The sequence below is a fragment of the Chionomys nivalis genome, chromosome X (assembly GCF_950005125.1).
Source record: "Chionomys nivalis chromosome X, mChiNiv1.1, whole genome shotgun sequence".
Classification (NCBI taxonomy): Eukaryota; Metazoa; Chordata; class Mammalia; order Rodentia; family Cricetidae; genus Chionomys; species Chionomys nivalis.
This window is the reverse complement of record NC_080112.1, coordinates 62,201,749-62,212,643: the sequence shown is the minus strand read 5'-3', so window position 1 is coordinate 62,212,643 and position 10,895 is coordinate 62,201,749.

Sequence of the window (10,895 nt, the reverse complement as noted above, 5' to 3'; positions counted from 1 at the left end):
AGGTTTCTGCCTAATTAACCTGTCCATTGGTGAGAGAGGAGTGTTAAAGTCTCCTACTATTAATGTGTGCAGTTTGATGGCTGCCTTGAGTTTTAGCAATGTTTCTTGTACGTACGTGGGTGCTTTTATATTAGGGGCATAGATATTCAGGATTGAGACTTCGTCCTGATGAATTGTTCCTGTTATGAGTAGAAAATGTCCCTCTCCATCTCTTCTGATTGATTTAAGTTTGAAGTCAACTTTGTTAGAAATTAGTATGGCCACACCTGCTTGTTTCTTAGGTCCATTTACTTGATAAGCCTTATCCCAACCCTTTACTCTGAGTAGGTGCCTGTCTTTGTGGTTGAGGTGTGTTTCTTGTAAACAGCAGAATGTTGGATCCTGTTTTCGTATCCAATCTCTTAGTCTGTGCCTTTTTATAGGTGAGTTGAGTCCATTGACATTAAGTGATATTAATGACCAGTGGTTGTTAACTCTGGTCACTTTTATAGTAGTAAATTTTGCGTGTTTCCCTTCTTTGAGTTGCGCTGGTGAAGGGTCTCTAGATGTCTGAGATATTGTGGTCATTGTTGGACTCCTTGGTTAGTGATTTTCCTTCTATTACTTTCTGTAAGGTGGGATTTGTGGCTACGTATTGTTTAAATTTATTTTTATCCTGGAAAATTTTGTTTTCTCCATTTATAGTGAACGAAAGCTTGGCTGGGTATAGTAGTCTGGGCTTGCATCCACAGTCTCTTAGTTTCTGCAGTACATCTATCCAGGAACTTCTGGCTTTCATGGTTTCCATAGAGAAATCAGGTGTAAGTCTGATAGGTTTACCTTTATAAGTAACTTGGCCTTTTTCCTTTGCAGCTCTTAATATTCTTTCTTTGTTCTGCATGCTTTGTGTTTTGATTATTATATGGCAAGGGGATTTTTTTTTGATCCAGCCTATTCGGTGTTCTGTATGCTTCTTGAACCTTCATAGGTATATCTTTCTTTAGGTTGGGAAAGTTTTCTTCTATAATTTTATTAAATATATTTTCTGGACCATTGAGCTGCGCTTCTCCTTCTTCTACTCCTATTATTCTTAGGTTTGGTCTTTTTATTGTGTCCCATATTTCCTGAATTGTTTGTGATGAGAGTTTGTTGGCCTTGCTGTTTTCTTTGATCAGCGTGTTTATTTTCTCTATGGTATCTTCAGAATCTGAGATTCTTTCTTCTATCTCTTGTATTCTGTTGGTTATGCTTGTTTCTGTAGACTCTATTCGTTTACCTATCTTTTCCATGTCCAGCCAGCCTTCTGTTTGTGTTTTCTTCTTTGCCTCCATTTCAGTTTTCAAGTCTTGAACTGTTTCCATTATCTGTTTGATTGTTTTTCCTTGGTTTCCTAGGGTATCATTCACTGATTTACTCAATTCTTCAAACTTTCTGTTATACTTCTCATCTATTTCTATAAGGGCATTTTTTACATGCTGTTTAAGGGCGTCAATCACTTTCATAAAGTCAATTTTATCTACTTCTTCATGATTAAGGTGTTCATGTCCTCCTGTTGTGAGGTCGCTTGGTTCTGGTGGTTTCATATAGTTTTTCAGATTGTTGGGTGAATTCTTGCATTGGCGCCTGCCCATATCTTCCTCCGAATGCTCTCCTATGGATCTTCTTTTACAGGATCAGGTCTCTTTGCCTATTGATGTACCTTCCCAGTGATGGCACTCCCCAGTGATGGCTCTCCTGGTGCTCCAGTGATGTCTCTCCTGGTGCCAATATCAGATCTCCGTGCCCAATGATGGCTCTCCTGGTGCTGAGATTAGCTCTCCGTCTTGGTTGGGTAGTTCATAAACAAAGCGCCTACCTTGCTTGGTGCAGGCAGGCCAGTGAAACAAAGGAACTCCCGCCCGCCTGTTTGCCCTTAGGATTCACCCCCAGTGCCCAGACAGGCTGAGCTAGGTGGTGTTATGTGCCCAAAGAGGGAAGGGGGCAGAAGGAAGAAGGGTTCTGGATGCAAGCTGGGTGGAATGGGAAGAGAGTGGCAGTCTGCGGGGAGTAGAGTCCCTGCAGGGAGCCCAGGGAGTGTAGGGTGGGTGAGGAACTTCAGAGTTCCCTGTCCAGGGCTGCTTCGGCCGCCGGTCACAAACTCACCCCACTGCTGTCTCTCCTGGTACCAAGATCAGATCTCAGTGCTGGTTGGGTAGTCAGTAAACAAAGCGCCTACCTTGCTTGGTGCAGGCAGGCCAGTGAAACAAAGGAACTCCTGCCTGCCTGTTTGCCCTGAGGATTCGCCCCCAGTGCCCAGACAGGCTGAGCTGGGTGGTGTTATGTGCCCAAAGAGGGAAGGGGGCAGAAGAAAGAAGGGTTCTGGATGCAAGCTGGGTGGGATAGGAAGAGAGAGACCATACATGATTTCCAAGGGCAAGATGAAAAGGGGGCCTTTGGGGAGAGCCCTGAGCCTTAGTAGGGTCAGAGGCAAAAGTTTTACCCAGTCGAGGTGAATCAGTTCCTGTGACATTTTAACAAGAACATTTTTTTAAAGAATGGTTAGTTCTTTCTACCTTCCCTGAAGACTGAGGGTGGTATGGGATATGAAAATGCCAGGGGATGTTAAGAGCCTTGGACAAATTTGTGAAATCTGGGAAGTGAACTCTGGGCCATTATTTGAGATTTCAAACTGGGGGATGATTTCTCAGAGAACATGGGAAACTGTCTGGGCCCTCTTATTAGGGATGAGAAATGCTTCAGTCCACCCAGACAATGTGTCCACTGAGACCAGGAGATATTTAACTCTTCTGACCATTGGCATATGAGTAAAATCCAGCTGCCAGTCAGTTCCTGGAAGGGAGCCCCTGGCCTGGTGGATGGGAAAAGGGAAGCTACGGTATTTGGTCTTGGGATCTGACTTTTGACAGATTTGACAGTGATAGCTTTTAAAAACTCAGTCCTCAGGGGTGGGTTGGAGGTGAGCCTTGACAAAATAAAACAGAGCTTTGCTATTAGGATAAAAGAGCTGATGTAGGTAGGACAGAATTTGTTGGATGTTAGGGGGTGTCTGTGAGAATGTTGGCTGTACTGTATGAATCCCCTGAGGTGATTGAGGTAGGTTTGCGGTTTGGAATGCTGCTGTTCTAGCTGCTTGGTCAGCCCAGTTATTTTCCTTGGAAATAATGGAAATGTCGGTCTGATGAGACCAACAATGAGTAATTCCTATAGCTTTGGGGAGATGGGAGACTTTTAACAGGTCCATAATGTAAACTGAGTTAGTTATGGATCCTCCTTTTGTTGTAAGAAGCCCATGCTCCTTCCAGATAGCTGTGTGGGACAGGAGGATATGAAAGGCATATATGGAGTCTGTGTAAACATTTAAAGAGTGTCCTTTTGCTAACTGGAAGGCACAGGTAAGAGCTATCAACTCACCCTGTTGGTTAGTGGTATGGGCAGGGAGTGCCCGTGCCTCCACTATCTCAGTATCTGATACTATGGCATACCCTGCTCTATGGGTCCCATCACATAAAAAGGAGCTGCCATCTGTGTACCAGGTATAGATGGCCTGGGAAAGTTTGCCCTCCTGTATATGTGAGGGGTGGGGCAGTAGATCCTCTAAGATTTCTGTGCAGGAGTGAGATGGGGAGTAATTAATGTTGAGGTAGGAGATTTGAGATATTAAAGGGTGGGCAGCATTGGAAAGTGAGTGTGGCATCTTCTACTAGTGACACCTGGAAGGAAAGAACTCGGGAAGGGGGTAAAGTTTGTAAGCCTTTGTAAGTTAAGAGATGGGACAGATTGTGGTGGGAGAAGACAGTGGTGGGTGACCCAAAGGTTAGTTTCTCTGACTCACGAATAAGAAGCTCAACGGCTGATAAAGCACATATGAAGGGTGCCCAGCTCTGAGTGGTGAGGTCCATCTTCTTTGACAGGTGATGGAGGAAGGTCATTGGTTAAAAAATAAAGAAACTGCTTGGCCCTCATAGGTTAGAACATAGGTGGGTGGAGTAAACAGAACAGAATGCGGGGAGGAAGAGGAAGTGAGCTCAGATGCCATTTCCTCTCCTCTCTGGGGCAGATGCGATGCCGCTCCTCTCCCGGGCAGATGCGATGAAGCAAGCCACCAGGTCAGACATGCTGAATCTTTCCTGGTAAGACTGGTGCTACACAGATTACTAAAAATGGGTTAGGCAAAATATGAGAATTAGCCTGTAAGAGGCTAGAGCTAGTGGGCCAAGCAGTGTTTAAAAGAATAGAGTTTGTGTGTTGTTATTTTGGGGCATAAGCTAGCTAGGCGACCAGGAGCTGGGGCGGCAGGAACACAGCCCGCAGCTCCCCACTACAGAATGGCGCCCAGACATGGGGCACTGAATCTACAGAAAGCCTGAGAAAGCTTGGGAAAGAATAGAGTAAAGCATGTTTTCTTGGTAGCAGCAATTTCTTGGGTCTGCTCTGCCTGCTAGAGGCAAGCAAGCGCTCTCATCTAAGAGAGGCTTCCTGACTCAGCTTTAGCTGCAAAACCCTCAGCTCTTTTAAGAAGTCCTGCCACGAAACACTTAAAACGGTGTTGATGAAAAGCTGAAGGCATGCTTTTCAGTTTTCAGCTGTAGCAAAAAAAAAAAAAAAAAAAAAAGTTGTGCTGGTTTAAAATGCTGGCTTTCTGGGCTGTCCTGCCAGGGCAAACTCTTACTCTTTCAAGCAGGCTGTCCTGACTAAGGAGCTTTTTGAGTGTTGCTTAATAACTGTTGCAGTTTGTTTACTGGCAGGGACCTTGAAATGCCTAGAGTTGTAGCGATAAACGTGGCTACAGTCAGTACCTCAGCCAGGAGGCTGGAAAGCTAAGGGATGGGCTGGATCCAGCCGCCAAAGCCACGGCTTTATTCCTACCTATATTGCTTGGTAATTTAAAGGCTCATGTGGTCAGAAAAAGAAAGAGACATATACAGTAAAAGAAAGATTCAAAGTCAAAGAAAACATCTTAATGATTTACAGTGTGTTTAAAAATATATGCAGGCTAAAAATTAAAGTTATTAAAAGTAAAAAAGGAAGAAAGAAAGTAGTTGGGTGTGGTAGTACACACCTTTAATCCCAACACTTGGGAGGCAGAGGGAGATTTACCTCTGTGACTTCAAGGTGTGGTAGCACACGCCTTTAATCCCAATGCCTGGAAGGCGGAGACAGAAGGATCTCTGAGAGTTCAAGGACAGTCTGGTCTACAGAGTTATTCCAGGACAAATATATACAGAGAATATAAAATAAAAGTAAAAATAAATGAAATAGAGGTTAAAAGTAAAGCTGCACAAAGATGGAAAATACACAGAGAATCTTGATACTGTATGCTATTATGCTCTCTTTGAATTGTTTTAATGGTGAGGAAGGAGCAACATCTGCTAAAAGATATTTGTTTATAAATGCTGCTGAACTAATCCAAGACAGATATTTTGAAAATACCTTGACTTCAGAATTTGAATCTAAGGATATGATACTTTGGAAAAGAGTTTCTTCTTTTGTTTTCACAGAGGATGAGACACTGTGGATTGCTTTTATCCCAATATGGTATGATGGACCACGTCCTCCTGAAGGGTTGCTGTGAACACCTTCAAAAAATTACTTTGCTCAACTGCCGACTGAGAGGAACCTAGCACACAGGTTATACCATGAAAGACCTGATTAACAGCGCCCCCATTCAGCAGGAAGCAGTTTGGAGAGAAAAAAACTGCGCCCATGTTCCCAAATATTGTTTATAAATGTTCTTTTACATCTAAAGGGGGATATGATATAGATATGGATAATTTACACTGGTATAAGTTTTGCTTTGTTGATATAAATTTAAGGTCAATTTTGTTATATGTATATATATACATATATATATATACATATATATATATATGTGTGTGTATTTCTGATCTTGATTAAGGTATTGTGATTGTGTAGTTCATTTAAAAATGTAATGTATATAGGTTGTTAATAGATAATCGTAATAGTCAAGTTTGTAGTCATGTTAAGATTTTCTAGATGTGCATAGATATATTTTAGATAGGCATTCTTCATATCTTTCAAAGATTATAGAATATGGTATTTTAAATGTTTTCATAACTTAGGACTTTTCATGACAATGAGACACTCTGCTCCTGGCAGCACCAATCTATTTCAAGAAGAAGATAGGCATCGAAGAGGATCCTTATGGAGTTTGATAGCCATTTGGGCAAGAAACTCTCTTGCCTGGACTATTGTATAAACTGGACACAGAGAACCCACAGAGAGAGAGAGGACTACTGAACTTGCCTAAAGGTGAGATGATCTTTTGGGGTTCCTGATTCATGAAGGAGTCTGCGAGACATTCTGCAGGACACAGCAGATAGTGACTGAACTGACTTTGAAATTTCCTGCTTCATGGAAATGTCTCTGGATACTATGGACCTGTAAGCCAAAAATGGATGCCCCAATGGTACAGAGGAACTTTGGGTGACTGTCCAGGCAGCGAGACGTCTCTGTGATTTCTAAAGTTTTGTAAGTTGCTTATTTCTTATTTACTTAGGTCGTATTATATCCTTCTGGAGTTTTTGGTGGAGTTGAAGAATAGATAGATATAGTTTTCCTTAGTTATGATAAAGATAAAATAGATGTAAATATTGTAACTGTAATTTTTACTTGATAACTGTTTTGTTATATGTAATTTTGCTATGTTAAAGTTAAACCTTCCTTTTTTGTTTAAACAGAAAAAGGGGAAATGATGGAGGAAGGTCATTGGTTAAATATAAAGAAACTGCTTGGCCCTCATAGGTTAGAACATAGGTGGGTGGAGTAAACAGAACAGAATGCTGGGAGGAAGAGGAAGTGAGCTCAGATGCCATTTCCTCTCCTCTCTGGGGCAGATGCCATGCTCCCCTCTCCCGGGCAGATGCGATGAAGCAAGCCGCCAGGTCAGACATGCTGAATCTTTCCTGGTAAGACTGGTGCTACACAGATTACTAAAAATGGGTTAGGCAAAATATGAGAATTAGCCCGTAAGAGGCTAGAGCTAGTGGGCCAAGCAGTGTTTAAAAGAATACAGTTTGTGTGTTGTTATTTTGGGGCATAAGCTAGCTAGGCGACCAGGAGCTGGGGCGGCAGGAACACAGCCCGCAGCTCCCCACTACAGACAGGTATGCTACAGGTACAAAGGAAGGTCCCAGCTGATGTCCTAGGACTCCAAGGGCACATCCCTCCTTCTCTGTTACATAGAGTGATAAGAGACTAGTTAAATCTGGGAGATGAAGAGCTGGGGCCTGGATAAGGGCTTGCTGGAGTCTCTGGAAAAGTTTAGTAATGGGATGGAGAAGGGGCTCATACAGAGAGCCGAGAGCTGCCTCATATAAGGGGAGGGCGAGGAGAGAAAAAGAGGCGATCCAGGAACACAGGAAACCAGCTATTCCTAGGAACGATAAAATCCTCTTCTTTTGTGGAAGGAACTGCAAGGGACTGAAATAGTTCCTTTCTGTCTAGGGTAATAGCCTTTTGTGTTGGGGTTATAGTTCATCCCAAATAAACGACCTGAGGGGTAGACAGTTGGACCTTAGAAGGTGAGGTTCTATAGCCCCTTTGGACAGGAAATTTAAAAGAGTGGGGGTATCAGTTTTGCTGATCTCCAATGATGGACTGCAAAGTAAAATGTCATCCACATACTGTATGAGTTTAGACTTAGGCAGTGAGAGCAGGTCAGAAGGTAATGCATGACCAAACGGGTATGGGATGTCCTGGAATCCCTGGGGAAGGACAGTCCAGGTGAGCTGTGTGGAGAGGTGAGTGTCAGGATCAGTCCAGGTAAAGGCAAAGATGTTTTGAGATTGAGAGCTAAGGGGAATAGAGAAAAAAGCATCCTTGAGGTCTAGAACTGAGAAGTGGGAGGTTCTTAGAGGAATAGTGGAAAGAAGTGTGTAAGGGTTAGGCACTACAGGATGAAGAGGGACCACTGCGGAGTTAATGAGCCAGAGGTCTTGAGCCAGGCGATAGGTTCCATTAGGTTTTTTAACAGCAAGTATAGGGGTGTTAAAGGGAGAAGAGGTGGGGCGAAGTAGCTTTTTTCTTAAAAGGTCAGAGATGATAGGCTTAAGTCCCTTAAGGCTCTGGAGAGAGAGGTGGTACTGAGCTTGGATAATGTACTTAGTAGGATCTTGTAATTGGATAACAGTAGGGGAATGGTGTTTAGCAACTGAGGGGTTTTGGGTGTCCAAAACTTGGAAGTCCACCTGGGAGGCTGGTAGAGGAAAAGATACATTGGAACTGGGAAGTTTGGAGGCTAGGAGGAGGAGGAGTGGAGCTACTGGTGAGTCTCAGGTAAGGTAAATGGGAGGAGCAAAGGAAATGGAAGCTAAAAAAATCCCTTCCCATAAGAGGTACTGGACAGGTTGGCATGACTAAAAATGAATGAGTGAGATAAATATGCCTAAAAACACAGTTAAGTGGTGGGGTCTGCTGAGGTAGATAAGGCTGTCCCCCTACCCCGACAATAGGGACACTAGAAGGAGAGGTAACCCCCAGAATTCCCTCAGTACCGAGTATGTGGCTCCGGTGTGCAAGAGAAAGGAGATGGTCTGTCCTGATACCATGATGTCTACCCGAGGCTACCTGTTACAGATGACGATTGTGGTTGGGTCAAAGGAGCCCGAGCAGTCTCACTCGTCCATAGTCAGACCTAGAAAGTCAACTTGGGAATTTTCTGGGTTTGATGTCTCCATGCCACTACATGCACGAGGACAATCTACTGCCCAAGGTCTCATGGGACCAAGATGAGGATTAGGGCATGCTTGGGCCCAGTGACCAATTCTACCACATTTGAAACATGGGCTTGGTGGTTCTTGAGCCCTGGGGGGGGGGCAAGGGAGCTTTTATAATTTTTTTTTAAAAAATGCTGCAAGATCCCCGGTGGCAGTAGGCAGCAGAAATGCTGTAGGTCCCAAATGGTGGCAGTGGGCCATGTGGTGGCAGACAGCGGGCCCTGGAAGCAGCCAGTCCCAGGCAGAGACGGCTGCTGGTTCCAGAGCAGTGGCCCAAGCGGTGGTGGCAGGCCATGTGGTGGCAGGCAGCGGGCCCCAGACAGAGATGGCTGCTGGTCCCTGAGCAATGGCTGGTCCCAGGCACGGAGACACATGGCAGGCGGGCAGAAGACAGAAACATGGATAGACATGACTTGCAGAGTGAGGTTGAATATTTTTTCAGGGGGTTATACAGGGGGAAGGGGGCAGAAAGAGAAAGAGAAGAGGAGAAAGAGACAGAGAAGGGGGGAAGCAGAGAAGTGGGGAGAGAGGCAGAAGTGAAGCTGCCTCTCCTAGAGGAAGATAGGAAAGAGAGCGAGCTCAGGCCGGAAGCTGAAGATCAGCCTGCCTCAGCGAATGGGGGAGGGAGTGGGCATGGCTTGTCTCTTAAAGGGACCAGGGGCCAAAACCATAACAGGAACAGCACGGACAACATGGATCGGGTGGTCTGTCACCTCGGCTGGTTGGGAGGCCATGGCTACCACGTGACAGTGATTGAGGGCTTTCTCATTTCTTGCATGGTACACCTTAAAAGCCAACTCTAAGACTTTTGCCTGCGGGGTCAAGGGGCCTTTCTCCAGATGTTTAAGTTTAGCCCTAATGTCAGAGTATCACTGATTAAAAAAAATCATGAGTAACTCTCTGCCTTCTGTGGTTTCTGGATCTAAGTTAGTATGCTGTAACAGAGCTTTTGTGAGGCATTCCAAAAATGCGGAAGGATTTTTCTTTGTATCTTGAATGATCTCTGAGAGCTTAGTATAGTTTACTAGCTTTAGGGCAGGTTTATGGAGACCTGCCAGGAGGCAAATCGAAAATTGGTCCCTAGCTAAAATCCCACCCGGAGTATTATAATCCCAGTGCGGCTCTTGCTCTGGGACTGCCTCTGCTCCAGGAGGGTGGGAGGCAAGAGTTTGGTGAATCTCAGCTGCATGTAGTCTGGCCTTCTCCCAAACTCACCTGCGCTCTCAGGAAGTAGGTTATTAGATAGGATCGTATAGATGTCATGAAAGGTGAGATTATAAGACTGGGTAAGATATTGGAATTGATTATGAAAGTGGTAGAATTAGACATATAGGACCCCAGTTTTCATTCTATATGGGAGAGTTCTGAGAGTGAGAAAGGAACATGTACCCTAATCAATCCATCTACGCCAGCCACCTCTCACAATGGGAGAACTGCAGCAGACTTGGCTTGGTCGGGGTTAGGTTCCATAGTAGTACGTGAGCATGTGAGAGGAGGGGCAAAGGTGGGTGCCAGAGCAGGGTGGTTGCTGCGGCTAGTCACCAGAAAGGAAGAATAATTCAGCGGGGCTGTTGGAGCAGGTGGGGGGTGGGGGAGAAAGCTGAAGAGCAAGTGGAGGGAGGTGGCAAGGCAGTGGGAGGTAAAGGAGCAGAAGCCTGTTGAGGTTGGGAAGATGTAGATTCCTTAGCGTGGTTGCGAGCAGTGGGTAAAGGAACCTATGTAGAAACAGGAGAAGGAGCTAAAGGGACAAGGGTAGAAGTTGGGGCTGCAGGAGCTAAAGAGACAGGGGTAGAAGCTGGGGCTGAAGGAACAGGAGTAGGAACTGGGGTTGAAGGAGCAATGGCAGGGGCTGAAGCGACAGGAGTAGACACTGAGGGGATGGGGGTAGCTGCCCACTGACGTTGAAAAGTCAGGGGTTCATTAGCTGGGTCCAGAGCAGAAGTATCCATCTTCTGATACAGATGGCATAGCCAGGAACATGTGAGCAGGCAAACAACTTGCAAGGACAGAGGGCTTAGGCTTAGAGCCTAGACAGTGAAAGGCTTGGATGTAAGGAAACTCCTTCCATTTGTCTGTGGGCTGACAGTAGTTAGAAAACTCCCATAAAATATCGGGATCAAAGGTGCTGTTAGGCAGCCATTTTAGATTTCTATCTAAATTGTAATGAGGCCATTTTTTGTC